Source organism: Babylonia areolata, chromosome 33, assembly GCF_041734735.1.
Source record: "Babylonia areolata isolate BAREFJ2019XMU chromosome 33, ASM4173473v1, whole genome shotgun sequence".
In the NCBI taxonomy this organism is placed as follows: domain Eukaryota; kingdom Metazoa; phylum Mollusca; class Gastropoda; order Neogastropoda; family Buccinidae; genus Babylonia; species Babylonia areolata.
The window spans coordinates 12,531,219-12,543,985 of NC_134908.1; the positions used below are offsets into that span (position 1 = coordinate 12,531,219).

The 12,767-nt window shown below is 43.0% G+C and overlaps 1 protein-coding gene across 1 annotated transcript in view; it reads right to left on the minus strand.

The window, feature by feature from the left end:
* LOC143276946 (opine dehydrogenase-like) overlaps positions 1 to 12,565 on the minus strand; it is a 39,670-nt gene extending 27,105 nt beyond the window's left edge. Inside the window, exon 1 of the mRNA XM_076581624.1 lies at positions 12,410 to 12,565. The gene's annotated coding sequence lies outside the window, so the exon portion shown is untranslated. The remainder of the gene's footprint in view (positions 1 to 12,409) is intronic.
* Between the last annotated feature and the right edge of the window lie 202 nt (positions 12,566 to 12,767).

A 12,767-nucleotide genomic window follows, 5' to 3' on the forward strand; every position in this document is an offset into this window, starting at 1 on the left:
GGCCATTGAATACAGATATTAGCAACACATGCATTAAATTAAAGAAAACATTTAAAGCCAGCAAAGCAAATTCTTCTGGTGATTTAACAAGCAATAAAAGATATTTAAAAAAATGAACAGCCATCGGAACACATTAAATCGGTGATAAAGTAAAGATGAGAACCTGTCGCACAACAATCTTTCTTCTTCTTTTTTGTAACTTTGCCAACTTTAAATGCAGTCCCCTTTTTGCTTTCAACAAATTACAAAAATCAAAAAGAGACCTTTGTTACATGTACATGTTAGGAATAAACTTATTTCTAAGAGGGGGGGGGGAGAAATTTACCATGGCACAATACATGTTCTACGTAAATGACTGTATTTTCGCTTTGAGCGTATTCGGTTTTACTTTTGTGTCATTTCCTTTTTACCATGGTTACATGACTCGCTGGCAGTCACCCATCTGTTGGACTGACTGGTGCAACTACTTAGCAAAATTCGATGATCAGCCTTTGATAGCGTTCATTGACAAGTAGGCTATAGTTCCCAGAGTATCACCAGTGAGGCAGATAATTCCAGTAACAAAGAGCATTTCAATGGCACAGTCTTCATCAAAGACTGGTATCTACGGACTTTGCATTGTAAGTTTGAATTGGAAAATCATACTTAGCATGATGTGCGTTTGTATGTTTAAAAAACTCTTTGCAAGAATATCATCTTGAACAGGATTTTCAGGCACAGCCAAAAAATCTGATCACTACCCAATGCCAAATCTGAACATTAACAGGCAAGATGCCAAAAAAGCACTCTGTAGCATCATTTGAAGAACCACCGCTTTTCAACATTAAATCATTAAACTGCCTATTGTATCGAAATCCCGTTGTTTCAGCAAAGGTGATCATCCTTTTATTGTATCTAAAGTCAGACTACTCCTGAATAAAGGCATTATAGAGCCAAGTACTTTTTCATGGCGAGCGCAGATGAAGTCAATCTTCACAAGAAAAGAATGCGTGCAGACTACTTTCAAACCATCAATCTGTTCACTGAACTGGATAAGCACCCACTTCCCCGAATTTATGATTTAGTGAATGACCTGGCTCAATTCACGGTCTTCTCTACCTTGAAAAGCGCCTAAACCTATCATAAATCAACCTAAAAGAATCATACTAAAAAGTACACCAGTTTTGAAGGCAATAGCAAGCGCTACCTGTACTGTAGAATACCAATTGGTGTGACAAGTGGTTAGCAGTTTTCCAGAGGGCAGTGGACGAACGTGAGGAAGAAGTACTAAACTTTTCCATGCATTGACAACATTACAATCGCTGGTCAGACTCATGAAGAGCACGATTGAAATGTTCCTAAAGTTGTCACAGAGCGAAGACTCACGCCGAATTGTGAAAAGTCAATCTTGTCATCATTTCCATTACCATTCTTGGTTATCTTGTTGGCAATGGCACCATACTGCCATATCCTGATAGACTCCAGCCTCTTCAAGAACTGCCCCCACTAACATGTCTAAAGTTTCTTCGCAGACTTCTTGGAATGTTTGCATACTACACAAAATGGATTCCAAAATTTTCAACAAAACAACAACAAAAAATCCACAAAAAACAGCCTTTACAGAATGTCGAATCATTGCCTCTGAAAGCTGAAGCTCTTGAGACTTTCGACTGTCTGAAGCAAGAAATTTCGAAGGCAATGGTCTACTCCATTGATGAGAACAAGCCCTACGTTGTTGATTGTGATGCATCAGACGCTGCCGTTTCAGCATCCCTCAGATACTCTCGCTTCCTATGCAGACGCGTTACCATTAAGCCAACACTCCACATCTGCTAATGGCCCAGTGAACTATAAAAAGTGTTCTTTTGCCAAGTTTCATCTCCTAGTCAGGCAGTTTCATGTATGCTTATGTTATAATTGTTGATAAATATATATATATTTTTTTAAACGTGTTCTAATGAACAGTATCCAGGACTTCTGTTTCCACCCCACCCCACCTTTTTTTTTCCTTTTCGTTTTTGTTCATCGATCGCTAAAAATGCCAAAGTATTGTTTTATTTTCTGGTCACAAGGAAATTCTTCTTCTCCGTTGCCTCATGTCACTACTGATGACCTCGCAACCAGTTACATCCATTTCTACCCTTTCTTTCTTCTTCTTCTTTTTTTTTTTTTTTTTTTTTTTGGTTTTGTTTGTTTGCTTTTTGTCTTTCTCAGGGCGCCGCTCACTCAGGTTTGATCATTCTGGGATATTGTTCTCATATCTGTTTTTATTTCTGCCTCTCCTCCTTCCTTGCACTGCACCTTGCCGGATTGTGCCGTGTTGTCTTGGCAAGCCCTCCTTCCTTGTACTGCACCACCTTCCTTGTACTGCACCTTGCCGGATTGTGCCGTGTTGTCTTGGCAAGCCCTCCTTCCTTGTACTGCACCACCTTCCTTGTACTGCACCTTGCCGGATTGTGTTGGCGAGCCCTTCCTTGTACTGCGCCTTGCCGGATTGTCTTGGCAAGCCATCCTGATCGTGAGACGTGCCCAAACCACCTAACTTTTCGTTTCTTCACTGTGGTTAGGAATTTAAATCCAGAGGTTTGCCTCACTCTCTTTCTCACTTCTATATCTATATATACATATGACAAATTATATTGTACTTATATGGCGCAAACTCCCCAAATAATGGGCTCTAAGCACCTCACATAAGACAATACCACACAAGAACACATGAAGACACAGAAGTGGAAAAAACTAAATCTATGTATGCCAATACAATACTACAAATTGCAGATATGAATTATCGCATGATAAAGGCGCAAAATACACCCTACACACACACACGCACACGCACGCACAGACACACACACACAGAGCAAACACCGATCTACAAGCACACACACCACAGGAATAGACCAATGGAAGGGGGACTCTGGGGAAGTGTAGAGGGTTGGAGGAGAGAAAGGACTATGCTTCGTCACATCGAAAAACCACTTTGAACAGGAGGGTTTTAAGTTTTTCTTTGCAAGAGGACAGAGTTGGTGAGTGCTGGAGTTCCAGAGGAAGAGAATTCCAAACAGAAGGTGCTTGATACTGAAAACCCCTTTGACCAAATGTCTTCGAAGAGACTTTGGGGACTCGAACTCGAAGGAGCTATTCTCCAAAAGACTTGAGAGGACAGAAGATAAGCAAAATGGGAGAGAACCCTCAAAGTAGCGATAAGCGAATATGACAATTTTGTTCTGAATTCTGTACTGGATGGGCAACCAATGAAGTTGACGCAACAAAGGAATAACACGATTTTTGGGGGGACTTTTCGAAAATGACTCTGGCAGCATTGTTCAGGATCAACTGAAGGCGTGATATCAGGTCAAAGAGCAAATCAGCGAGTAGTGAATTGCAGTAGTCAATGCGACTCAGAATCGAGGAACAGACAAGCTGAGAGGTTTCTTCAACAGTCAGATATGGTCGAATGGTACGGATCTTTCTTAGCTGTAAGTTTTCAGTTATATATAAATTACTGACATGGTCATGCATGGACAAAACTGGATCAAAGTATGCACCAAGGTTTCTGACATGATTTTTGAAAGTTGACAACAGCATTGCAGAAAGTCAAGGAAAGGTCCGAAACATGACTAAGCACAGATCTAGAGCCTACAAGCATGGCTTCTGTCTTCACGCCATTGAGTCTGAGCTTGTTTGTCAGCATCCATTCTTTCACTGCAACAATTCACATCTCTATGGTTTTTTGTTGTTGTTGTTGCTTTTTGCGAAGGATAGCAAAAGAACTTGAGGAAGAAGCTTTTGTGAATTGTGTGTCATCTGTGAACTTGTGAAAATCACATCGATGTTTACAGAAGATGTCGGACATAATTTAATATACATGTGTGTGTGTGTGTGTGTGTGTGTGTGTGTGTGTGTGTGCGTGTGTGTGTGTATGTGTGTGTTTCACTTGGCCAGCCCAACACATAACATTATGGTCGGTAGACTATCTAAATGACCTAACTTGATTGCGTTCGTGCGTGAGTTTGCATTTTCCTTAATGTGTATGTCAAGAAGACAAGGTAGCAAATCGAGTCGTGATCTCTATCCCTTCCTTTTGTTTTAACAGAGCTGTTTTCAAGTATTCCTTTGGACATGAATCTCAAGTTTGGGACTTTATTACCCTCCTTGTACGTCTTCCTTACAAACAGTAGTTGCCAAGCTCTACATATTCAAAATTCCAGTCTGTATTGTATAGTATTGCACTGTATTATACTATACTGTACTCTACTGTATCCACAGCAGATTTCTCTGTGTGGAGTTGGGTTGCTGTCCCTGCATAGATCCCAGTTTTAGTAGATCCCATGGTCGACACATCCCTATCAAAAACTCCCAGGTCGATAGGTCCTAGTCCTCGATCCCAGGGTAGAAACATCCCAGCCAGTAGATATCAGGGCCAACCGGTCCTAGCTAATAGATCAAAGGGTCGACAGGTCCCCTCAATAGATCCCAGGGTCGACAGGTCCCAGCAATGACAGATCCCAGTCGCAGAAGCTACTTGTTGGTCTTGTTCAGGGCTGTGGTCACGGTCCGAAGAAGTTGTGGTTCAAAGAGGGGTGGGGGTTCTTAGCTGTCTGTCAGGGTGGGGGGAGGGAGAGAAGGTTCCGTTTGGTGTTCCGTAAGGAATATACAGAGGCCCTGGATCCATTCTAACTGAAGCGGGCTCTGTTACATACGCTGTGCCACGCGTTCACTCGTGATAACTCTGTTGGCGACAGCCTTTAAGACAGTTTTCTTTCTAATGTGTAGATTCTGGAATGAGAATGAATGCTATCGTTCATGTTCTGATGGACTAGAAGCTTCCACTACACATCATACCTATGAAGACACAGCCAGCAAAGAGATGTTGCCCTTTAAAATGAGAATCACAGGCCGTTTTCCGCGAAGTTTGTGTTGATAGGTGTGTAACGATTTTCTTCAACAGCTAGCTTCATCGACCATGCTTTATCATCTTACTGCCCTAACCAGGTAAAACTGTTCTTATCTGGGTGTTCATCTAACACATTCTCAGCTCAACCGAAAACTCAAGATTACTGAGTAAATGAACTGTTGGCACACACAAAAAAGTTAACAATTTCTGAAACCCTTTATGATAAATTAGACCTGTTTACCCCGAACAGATACAAGTGTAGCTTGCATGGGCAAAAAGTGCAGTTTCAGAGTAGAAAAGTGTAGCTTTTTTTTTTTTACCAAGCATTTTGTACTGCCAAAGTTGACATAAATATTATATTCTTAAAAATAAAGACAATTGAATGGGTTTCTTACCTTATATAAATAGCTTGATAAAGTTGTATTTAATCAGTATTGATGAATGTCTCAGACTAGTATAGCTGGTGAAGGGAACAGGCAATTCTTAGTGTTTATGTTCACCCCAAAACAGGCATTTATTTACATGCATGTCAAATGCACACACAAACACACACACACAGAGTAGTATAGTAGAAACCAGGTTCACTTCAGTGCTTTCATTGAAGAAATCAGTGCTCAAATGTGACAAAGGGGAGGAGGCTTCCTTCCAATCCAACCTGGTTGTGATCAGATGGGCAGTGAACAAGATGAAGAACTTAAAATTATATCCATGAGCTGAACTTGCTTAGTCCACTGGGCTATAAACAACAGGATTCTAATCGACTAACTGAAGAACTTGAGGAAAGACCATAAACTAAACTTGCGTCGTCCAGTAGGCTATAAACATGATCCTAATTGATTGACTGAAGAACTTGAGGAAAGTCCATTAAACACTGATACAGCCTTCGAAAATAATAGAATAACGCAATGCGTGGAAATCAACGTTCCCTATGTTTAATATATAATACAGGACCCAATTTAACGATTTTTTAAATCTCTCTCTCTCTCTCTCTCTCTCTCTCTCTCGTGATTCCTTTACTGGATACAGTGAGTGTCACAAGTGAGTCTTGAAGGCCTTGCCTCTCTTGTTTATCATTTATCTATCTATTTATGCTGTCATTGTTATTTATGTTAGGGAGCAAAGATTCTATTCTGAACCCAGGTTTTCAGTTTGCAAGCTGCACTGAAAATTGACTTGTGAAGCAAGAGAAAATATCCTTGTTTGTGTAAAGATCAATGTGATGGTTTGTACCAGTGCAAAAGCTCACGGGAGGACGAGGTATGGTGCAAGATTGAAAGACGCATAGACGATCCTTCTAAAATAATCAACCGCCATTGTGAAGTACTGACTACACGTGTTACGGAACTCTCGCTCGCTCGCTCCACTCGTTTTCCCTCCGTTGCAACCGTGCTGAGCAGGCAGAATTCTCTGCCAAAAAGTCGACGGCTTTTTTGTTTTTTTGTTTTTTTTCTCCTTCTTCTTCTTTTTTGTAATGTCGCAGTTGAAACGATTATCGGAGGAGAACGAGTAACAGGTATATGTATATGAATACGGTGTTAATGTGCGATTTGCACGGTGTCGAACTGTCCACCATGGTAGTGACGCTTGGGGAGGGGGGGTAATAAAGAAAATTCGTCATTTTATTAACACCTAACAATAAAAACAAGGTGCATAGAGTGCTCTGTTACCAACTCACTGTAGTTAGTTACATGTGAGATGATAAAGAAAATAGTAATGATATATATATATATATATATATATATATATATAAACCAACATTTTCATTTTTTTCTAAATTTATTTTTACATCAAGAAATGGGAGAGAGAATTAGATAAATACAAAGCAGAAGAGAGAGTGAGTACACGCTTGTTGCACACAGAGAGAGAGAGAGAGAGAGAGAGAGAGTTTGCTCACTATGAAGCACTACTCCAAACGATATCAACATCAACAGAAATATTTACCTGCAAAACAGTTTGGAAAGAGACGGGGGACTGGGGAGTGAGGACGGAGGGCCTATAGGCGTATTTTTCTTTTCACGTTTGTTGGCAACAGCTTACAGGTTTTTACTTACCTCCCAGGATTGCCGAGTGACAAGCTAGGATGTTTCCGCTTTCTTTCTCTTAATCTACACACACTGGCACACGCAACTTGAACTGGATGTGTGTACATATTACATCTGTGCGAGCTATTTTCAGTGCTCAGTTTATCTGTTGCCAAATGCAAACACGCCTTGGCATCGCAGTCTTTTTCGCATAAAACAGAGAAGTAATCTTTCCATAATTTTGTGTAATTTCGGTAGCTCACAGTTAAAAAAAAGTTGTCCATATCTGCCGTGTCAGAAATGGACTGGAGAACTTAATAGCGTATGGATTCCTGTTGTATGGTTTCACCAACTTTGTCGATAGTTTCAAAACAAAACACCCCATCCCTCCCAAAAGGTATATAAACTGGTTGACTGCCATTACAAATTTAGGAAGTAGAGAGGAAATTATTTAAACCTCTACCGCCCCCACCCTCACTCTCTCTTGCTTCGTTGTGTTGTGGCATTCAATATTCCGGTGCCAACTCGTTTCTAAGGTGCCGAGATAAGTGTGCACGTATACATCACATGATTATCTATGCAACATGCTGTCAGTCGGCTTTATTGGTTGCCATCAACACGCATATTTATTAATTAATCTGCTCATATCTGGGATCGCCATAATAGCAGACATAATCCCAAGTTAGGAGTGCCAGACAAGTGTGTAATGGTACAGGTCACTTACAATGGTTACTCAGTTTTTAAGTGCAGCTGCATAATCGCACCTAGGCACGTGTGCAGTCGAAAGCTGCTTATAAAGGTCACATTAACTGTGATAGGTGTATTTGAAATCGTGGCTCTGCAATGTAAGAGAGTGCGATTACAACACAGGTTTCATCCCCAGTAAACAAATCTTCTTGTAAAACACATGCGTGTTTCACAACAAACTGGCCTTTTTGATTTCCAGAGAGAGACAAGACAAGACAAGACAAATTCTTTATTATCGAGGATAATAGATAAGCACTGGTGCGCTTTTTTTCATCCAGTCCCCGCCCTGAAACAGGGTCTACACTACACAAAACTACATTATATATGTCATTGCATGCACTACACAATGCTGCGTAAGGTCATAGAATGCGAATACTATATTACGTAATGGCATAAGCATGGTAAAAATAACACACACACACACACACACACACGCGCGCGCGCGCGCACACACACACACACACAGGTACAAGCATGGTATCAATAATCGACATAAAAAAATAAAATAAAACAAACAAAAAACACAGAACACCCACACACACACACACTCTCTCTCTCTCTCTCTCGCACATGTACACTTACACACACACACGCTACAAAGACTGCCTCAAAGCGAGCGAGAGAGAGAGAATGAATTAAATTAATTGAGTTTATTCAGTTTAAAGCCAAAGCCACACTGATCTGAAGGGGTGTGAACAGATTAACAAATCAGCCGCTGATAAATAAAAACGATTATGTCATCAAACAAAACCTGAATGAAAGCAACCTGAAATAGAAATGATGCTCGTCCTTCGGATTCGAAAATGACTATGGCTTCAAATATCAAATGGAAGATCGGTGACTGTGGGTCCGGAGGTGACTGGTGAGGCCAGTACGGGCCCTGAAGGCTCGCCCACATGCGTGACACAAGTGAGTTGCTGTCGTGGCAGTGGATGCTGCTCGGGACTTGCGCACAGCACGCTTTCGTTGTGCCTCTGTGATACGCCTGCCTTCAGCTGCACGGGCTACTGTGTTGATCTTGCTGCGCCAAGCTGGATGGTCCAGAACAAGCCTCTCCCACGTGTTGATGTCGATGCCCAGGTCTTTGAAGAACGTTTTGAGGCAGCCTTTGTAGCGTTTCTTCTGCCCTCCAACTGAGCGCTTGCCCTGACACAGTCCTCGGAACAAAAGCTGCTTAGGCAGTCGCCTGTCTGGCATTCTGACCGCATGTCCAGCCCACCTGGCTTGGGCTTTCTGCAGGAGGGTGTAGACGCTGCTGAGGCCAGCTCGTTCTAGGACTTCCGTGTCGGGGACTTTGTCCTGCCACCTAATGTGGGGGAGTCTGCAACTACAGAGCAGAAACAAGCGCTCTCCTCCATACAGCAAAAACCCTTGCTGAATCAGCCAGACCACCACCCAAGATAAGTCTTCTTCACTGATTGAAAAACTGTGCTAGAAGCCCTGCAAAACAAAGTGACCAACAGGATTACTGGGAATGAAAAAGCTCTGTCAAAAGTGGGAAGCAAAATGGAGCAGTTCAGCCACCCAGTGACGTACAGAGAGGCAATAACCATCATCCAAAGCCAGCACCGAAGGAAGAGAAGGCCGAACGCTGACAAAGGGACATATGCGATCCACCAACTCCAGCGACACCAGCAAACTTCGTACAGGCCACTGCAGGCTTTTGAGTCATCTGAGCCGAATGAAAATATATCACAAAGATGAATGTACCAGTGGCACATGTACACAAACCCCAGAATATGTTTTCCAACACAGCCCCACTTATGAGGATCTACGACGCCAGTCCTAGCCCAAGGGAGTAGAGCTACAGGCACAGATTTGAGGTGACCGGACTGACCTGGAGAAAACCGTGGGCTTCGTCAGGACGATGAAGCTTCAAGTCTGACACATCCGAACAATATCGAACGCTGAAAAAGAAGAATGCAAAAAGTTGGGGGGTTTTATCAACGTTCTCAGTCACTTGTGATGACACATTTTCTTGCAGGTAAGGCTTCATCAAATCACACGGAAAGGATACAAAGTAGATTTTCATTGTCGATATGATAACAATCACCTCACACATTTGGCATTGCTTGCTGGCTTGGGCCAAGTTGAAATCTGTGTTTTAGACACCCATTATTTAACTAATTATCTCTTTCACTGGATCAGAAAACCACAAGTATAGTAATTTGAGGCAAGAGGCCCCCCTTATGCGAGAAGTCCGATTTCTCTTCTCGTTGAAGCCACAACACTTCGTAACCTAAACATGTGTATTAACTGGTGTTTTGCATGTCTGAACCCGTTAAAATTGAACATGGAGTCCCACAGGGATCTGTTTTAGGCCCAGTGCTCTTCACACTGTACACTGCTCCTCTCGCTGAAATTATGAACCACCATAATGTCAGTCATCATTCTTATGCTGATGACACTCAACTCCAGAAGAGTGATACCCCCGAAAAACTGTCGTCGCTCTTGCAAGAAACATCCAACTGGTTCCTGGACATTCAAAATTGGATGACTCTAAATAAGTTACAAGTGAACGCAGACAAAATTGAAGCAATGATCAGAGGAACGAAACAAAAACTCTTCCATCACAACTGACACAATCAAACTTGGCAGTACATCCATCCCTCTTTCCAGTTCAGTCAGGAACCTCGGCGTTGTCCTTGACAACACACTGTCCATGCAAAAATTTATCAGACATGTCAATCCTGCTACTGTCAACTGCGGTGCATCAGTTCCATCCGGAAATATCTGTCCACTGACGCAACATCTAGACTTGTCGTTTCTCTCATTCTCTCTCGCCTTGACTACTGTAACTCTCTATTGTCTGGTTTGCCTGCTTCATCCATTCAGTCCCTTCAGCGCATACAAAACTCTGCTGCCCGACTCGTCCTCAGAAAGAAAAGATTTGAGCACATCACTCCTCTTTTGCAACATCTCCACTGGCTCCCTGTCTCACACAGAATAAAGTACAAGATCAGCACTATGTTATAAATGTATTCACAAATCAGCCCCTTCCTATCTCTGTGGCTGCCTTCGCCTCTACACTCCATCTCACTCACTACGATCAGCTTCGGATCCACTCTATTTACGCATACCCAGATTCAAACTCTCGACTGTTGGCCGCCGTTCTTTCTCTGTTTCTGGACCTTGCAATTGGAATGAACTTCCTCTTTCACTTCACTGAGTCTCCACACTCAGCTCTTTCAAGTCTGGCCTTAAAACCCACCTCTTCCCAAAATAGCCCCCCTTCCCTGGCTCTTCCTTGTCTTCAGTTTCTCCAGTTTTAGAGTTATGCATGCATGTGAATAACTGGTACGAAAGCGCTTTGATTTGTCTATGCACAAGATTCAGCGCTATATAAATACCATTATTATTACTATTATATAGATACAATCGGGGAATAGGTTCAAGCGCATCTGCATGTGTTGACCTAGAAGATCTGGTAAAAAATCTCCATCGAAACCCACCAGGCGCTGGTGTCGTGATCGAACCCAAGACCATCAGATTAAAAGTGCATTTTACAGTTCGGCTGTTGCGCCCGTCGCGTAACACAGTAGCTTGGGCAACAGACGACAGCTATTACCCCTTATTTGGCAAGGTTTTGGAGAGAAAATCTGTGTGTGTGTGTGTGTGTTTGTACGCGTGTGTGTGTGTGTGTGTGTGTGTGTGTGTGCGTGTCTGTGTCGTCCTGCCTTGAAAGACCTCAGGCAAACTGAATTAATCCAACAAAAACATTAGAGACGTCCTCGAATTTCAGTTTGCTCATGTCATCAAGACCCCAGAATAAGGGGCCTTGGCCTATACATGCATAAATCATCTTGAATCTCTATCTCCCTCTCTTCAGCACGCGCGCACTGACACACACACACACACACACACACACACACACTATAAAAGCTGTTTCACTGCAGATCAGTCACTCGAGGACGAAGGTGGCAGGATTTGATGGTTAAGATGTATACTGTCTGCCAATACAGTGTCTACGAGGGTCTCCCGCTCTTCCCTTTCTCCAACGTTTGACTGGAAAATCAAACTGAGCCTTTCGTAATTCGGGTGAAACGATAAACCGTGGTCCCGTCTGCGGCACACATGTGGCGCACTGAAAAAGAACCCCGGGCATGACAACAATAGTCCTCTAGCAAAATTTTGTAGAATAAATCCAGTCTGACAGGTACGTGAATGCATCCACTCAAGGCCTGATTAGCGTGTTGGGTTATGCTGCTGTCAGGCATCTGTCTGGCAGATGGGATGTAGCGTATTTTTTATATGGATTTGTATTCATGAACGCATTGACGCCTCCTAGAGAAACTAAGCTCAGTCACACGAATCACACAGCCACGCCATTGACACAAGTTGGAGCCGGTCGACCTTCACCTTTCTGTTCCCTTCGTTTGCCCTTAGCGGACTGTGTGTGGCGTAGCCTTTGCCGTTTTCAAATCCGAGGGAAAGTTACATTGTGTGTGTCGGTGTCTGCAAAATGGAGAAAGGTGCTGCGATCTTTGAATATGGTGAGAGCTGGTCCCTGAGTGGACTGTCAAAGTAACAACACTGGAACGGTTTGAATAAGAACGGGGGGCTGGGGGGTGGGGGGTTCAGCTTCATAAGTAGCAGCAGTCGATGTTCTACGACGACACACTCTAACAGAACACGAACCCCACAAGACTGATGTACACTATCTCCCAACTCGTTTGTACACACCACAGCAACACTCTCCCTGGATATTTTCTACACGCTCTATTATTTACTCTCCCCCAGACAGGTAACTCGAAATCTCACTCACCGTTGAGCTAAGTTGCTTGCTTCTCGCACGAAGTTCCACCAGTCTAGCTGCAAACTCAAGCTTTGCTGCCAAAGTGGCAACCAAATAAGACCGGTAAACCTCGTTGAGCGGAGATCCTGACGAGAGAGTGCGTGCGTGCAACAACCAACCACACCGAACACAGCACATGGGGGGGGGGGGGGGGGGGGGGGCGCGGGGGGGGGGGGGGGGGGGGCATTGTGCTGAATAAGCGACAGCAGAGGAGGAGCCAACTTGAAAGAGTACTTTACTTTTCAGCCCAGTGCTTCGGTTTACGAACTGTGATCAGAGTGCAAGGCTCTCTTATTGATATCTTAAAAAAATAAAATAAAATCAGTCA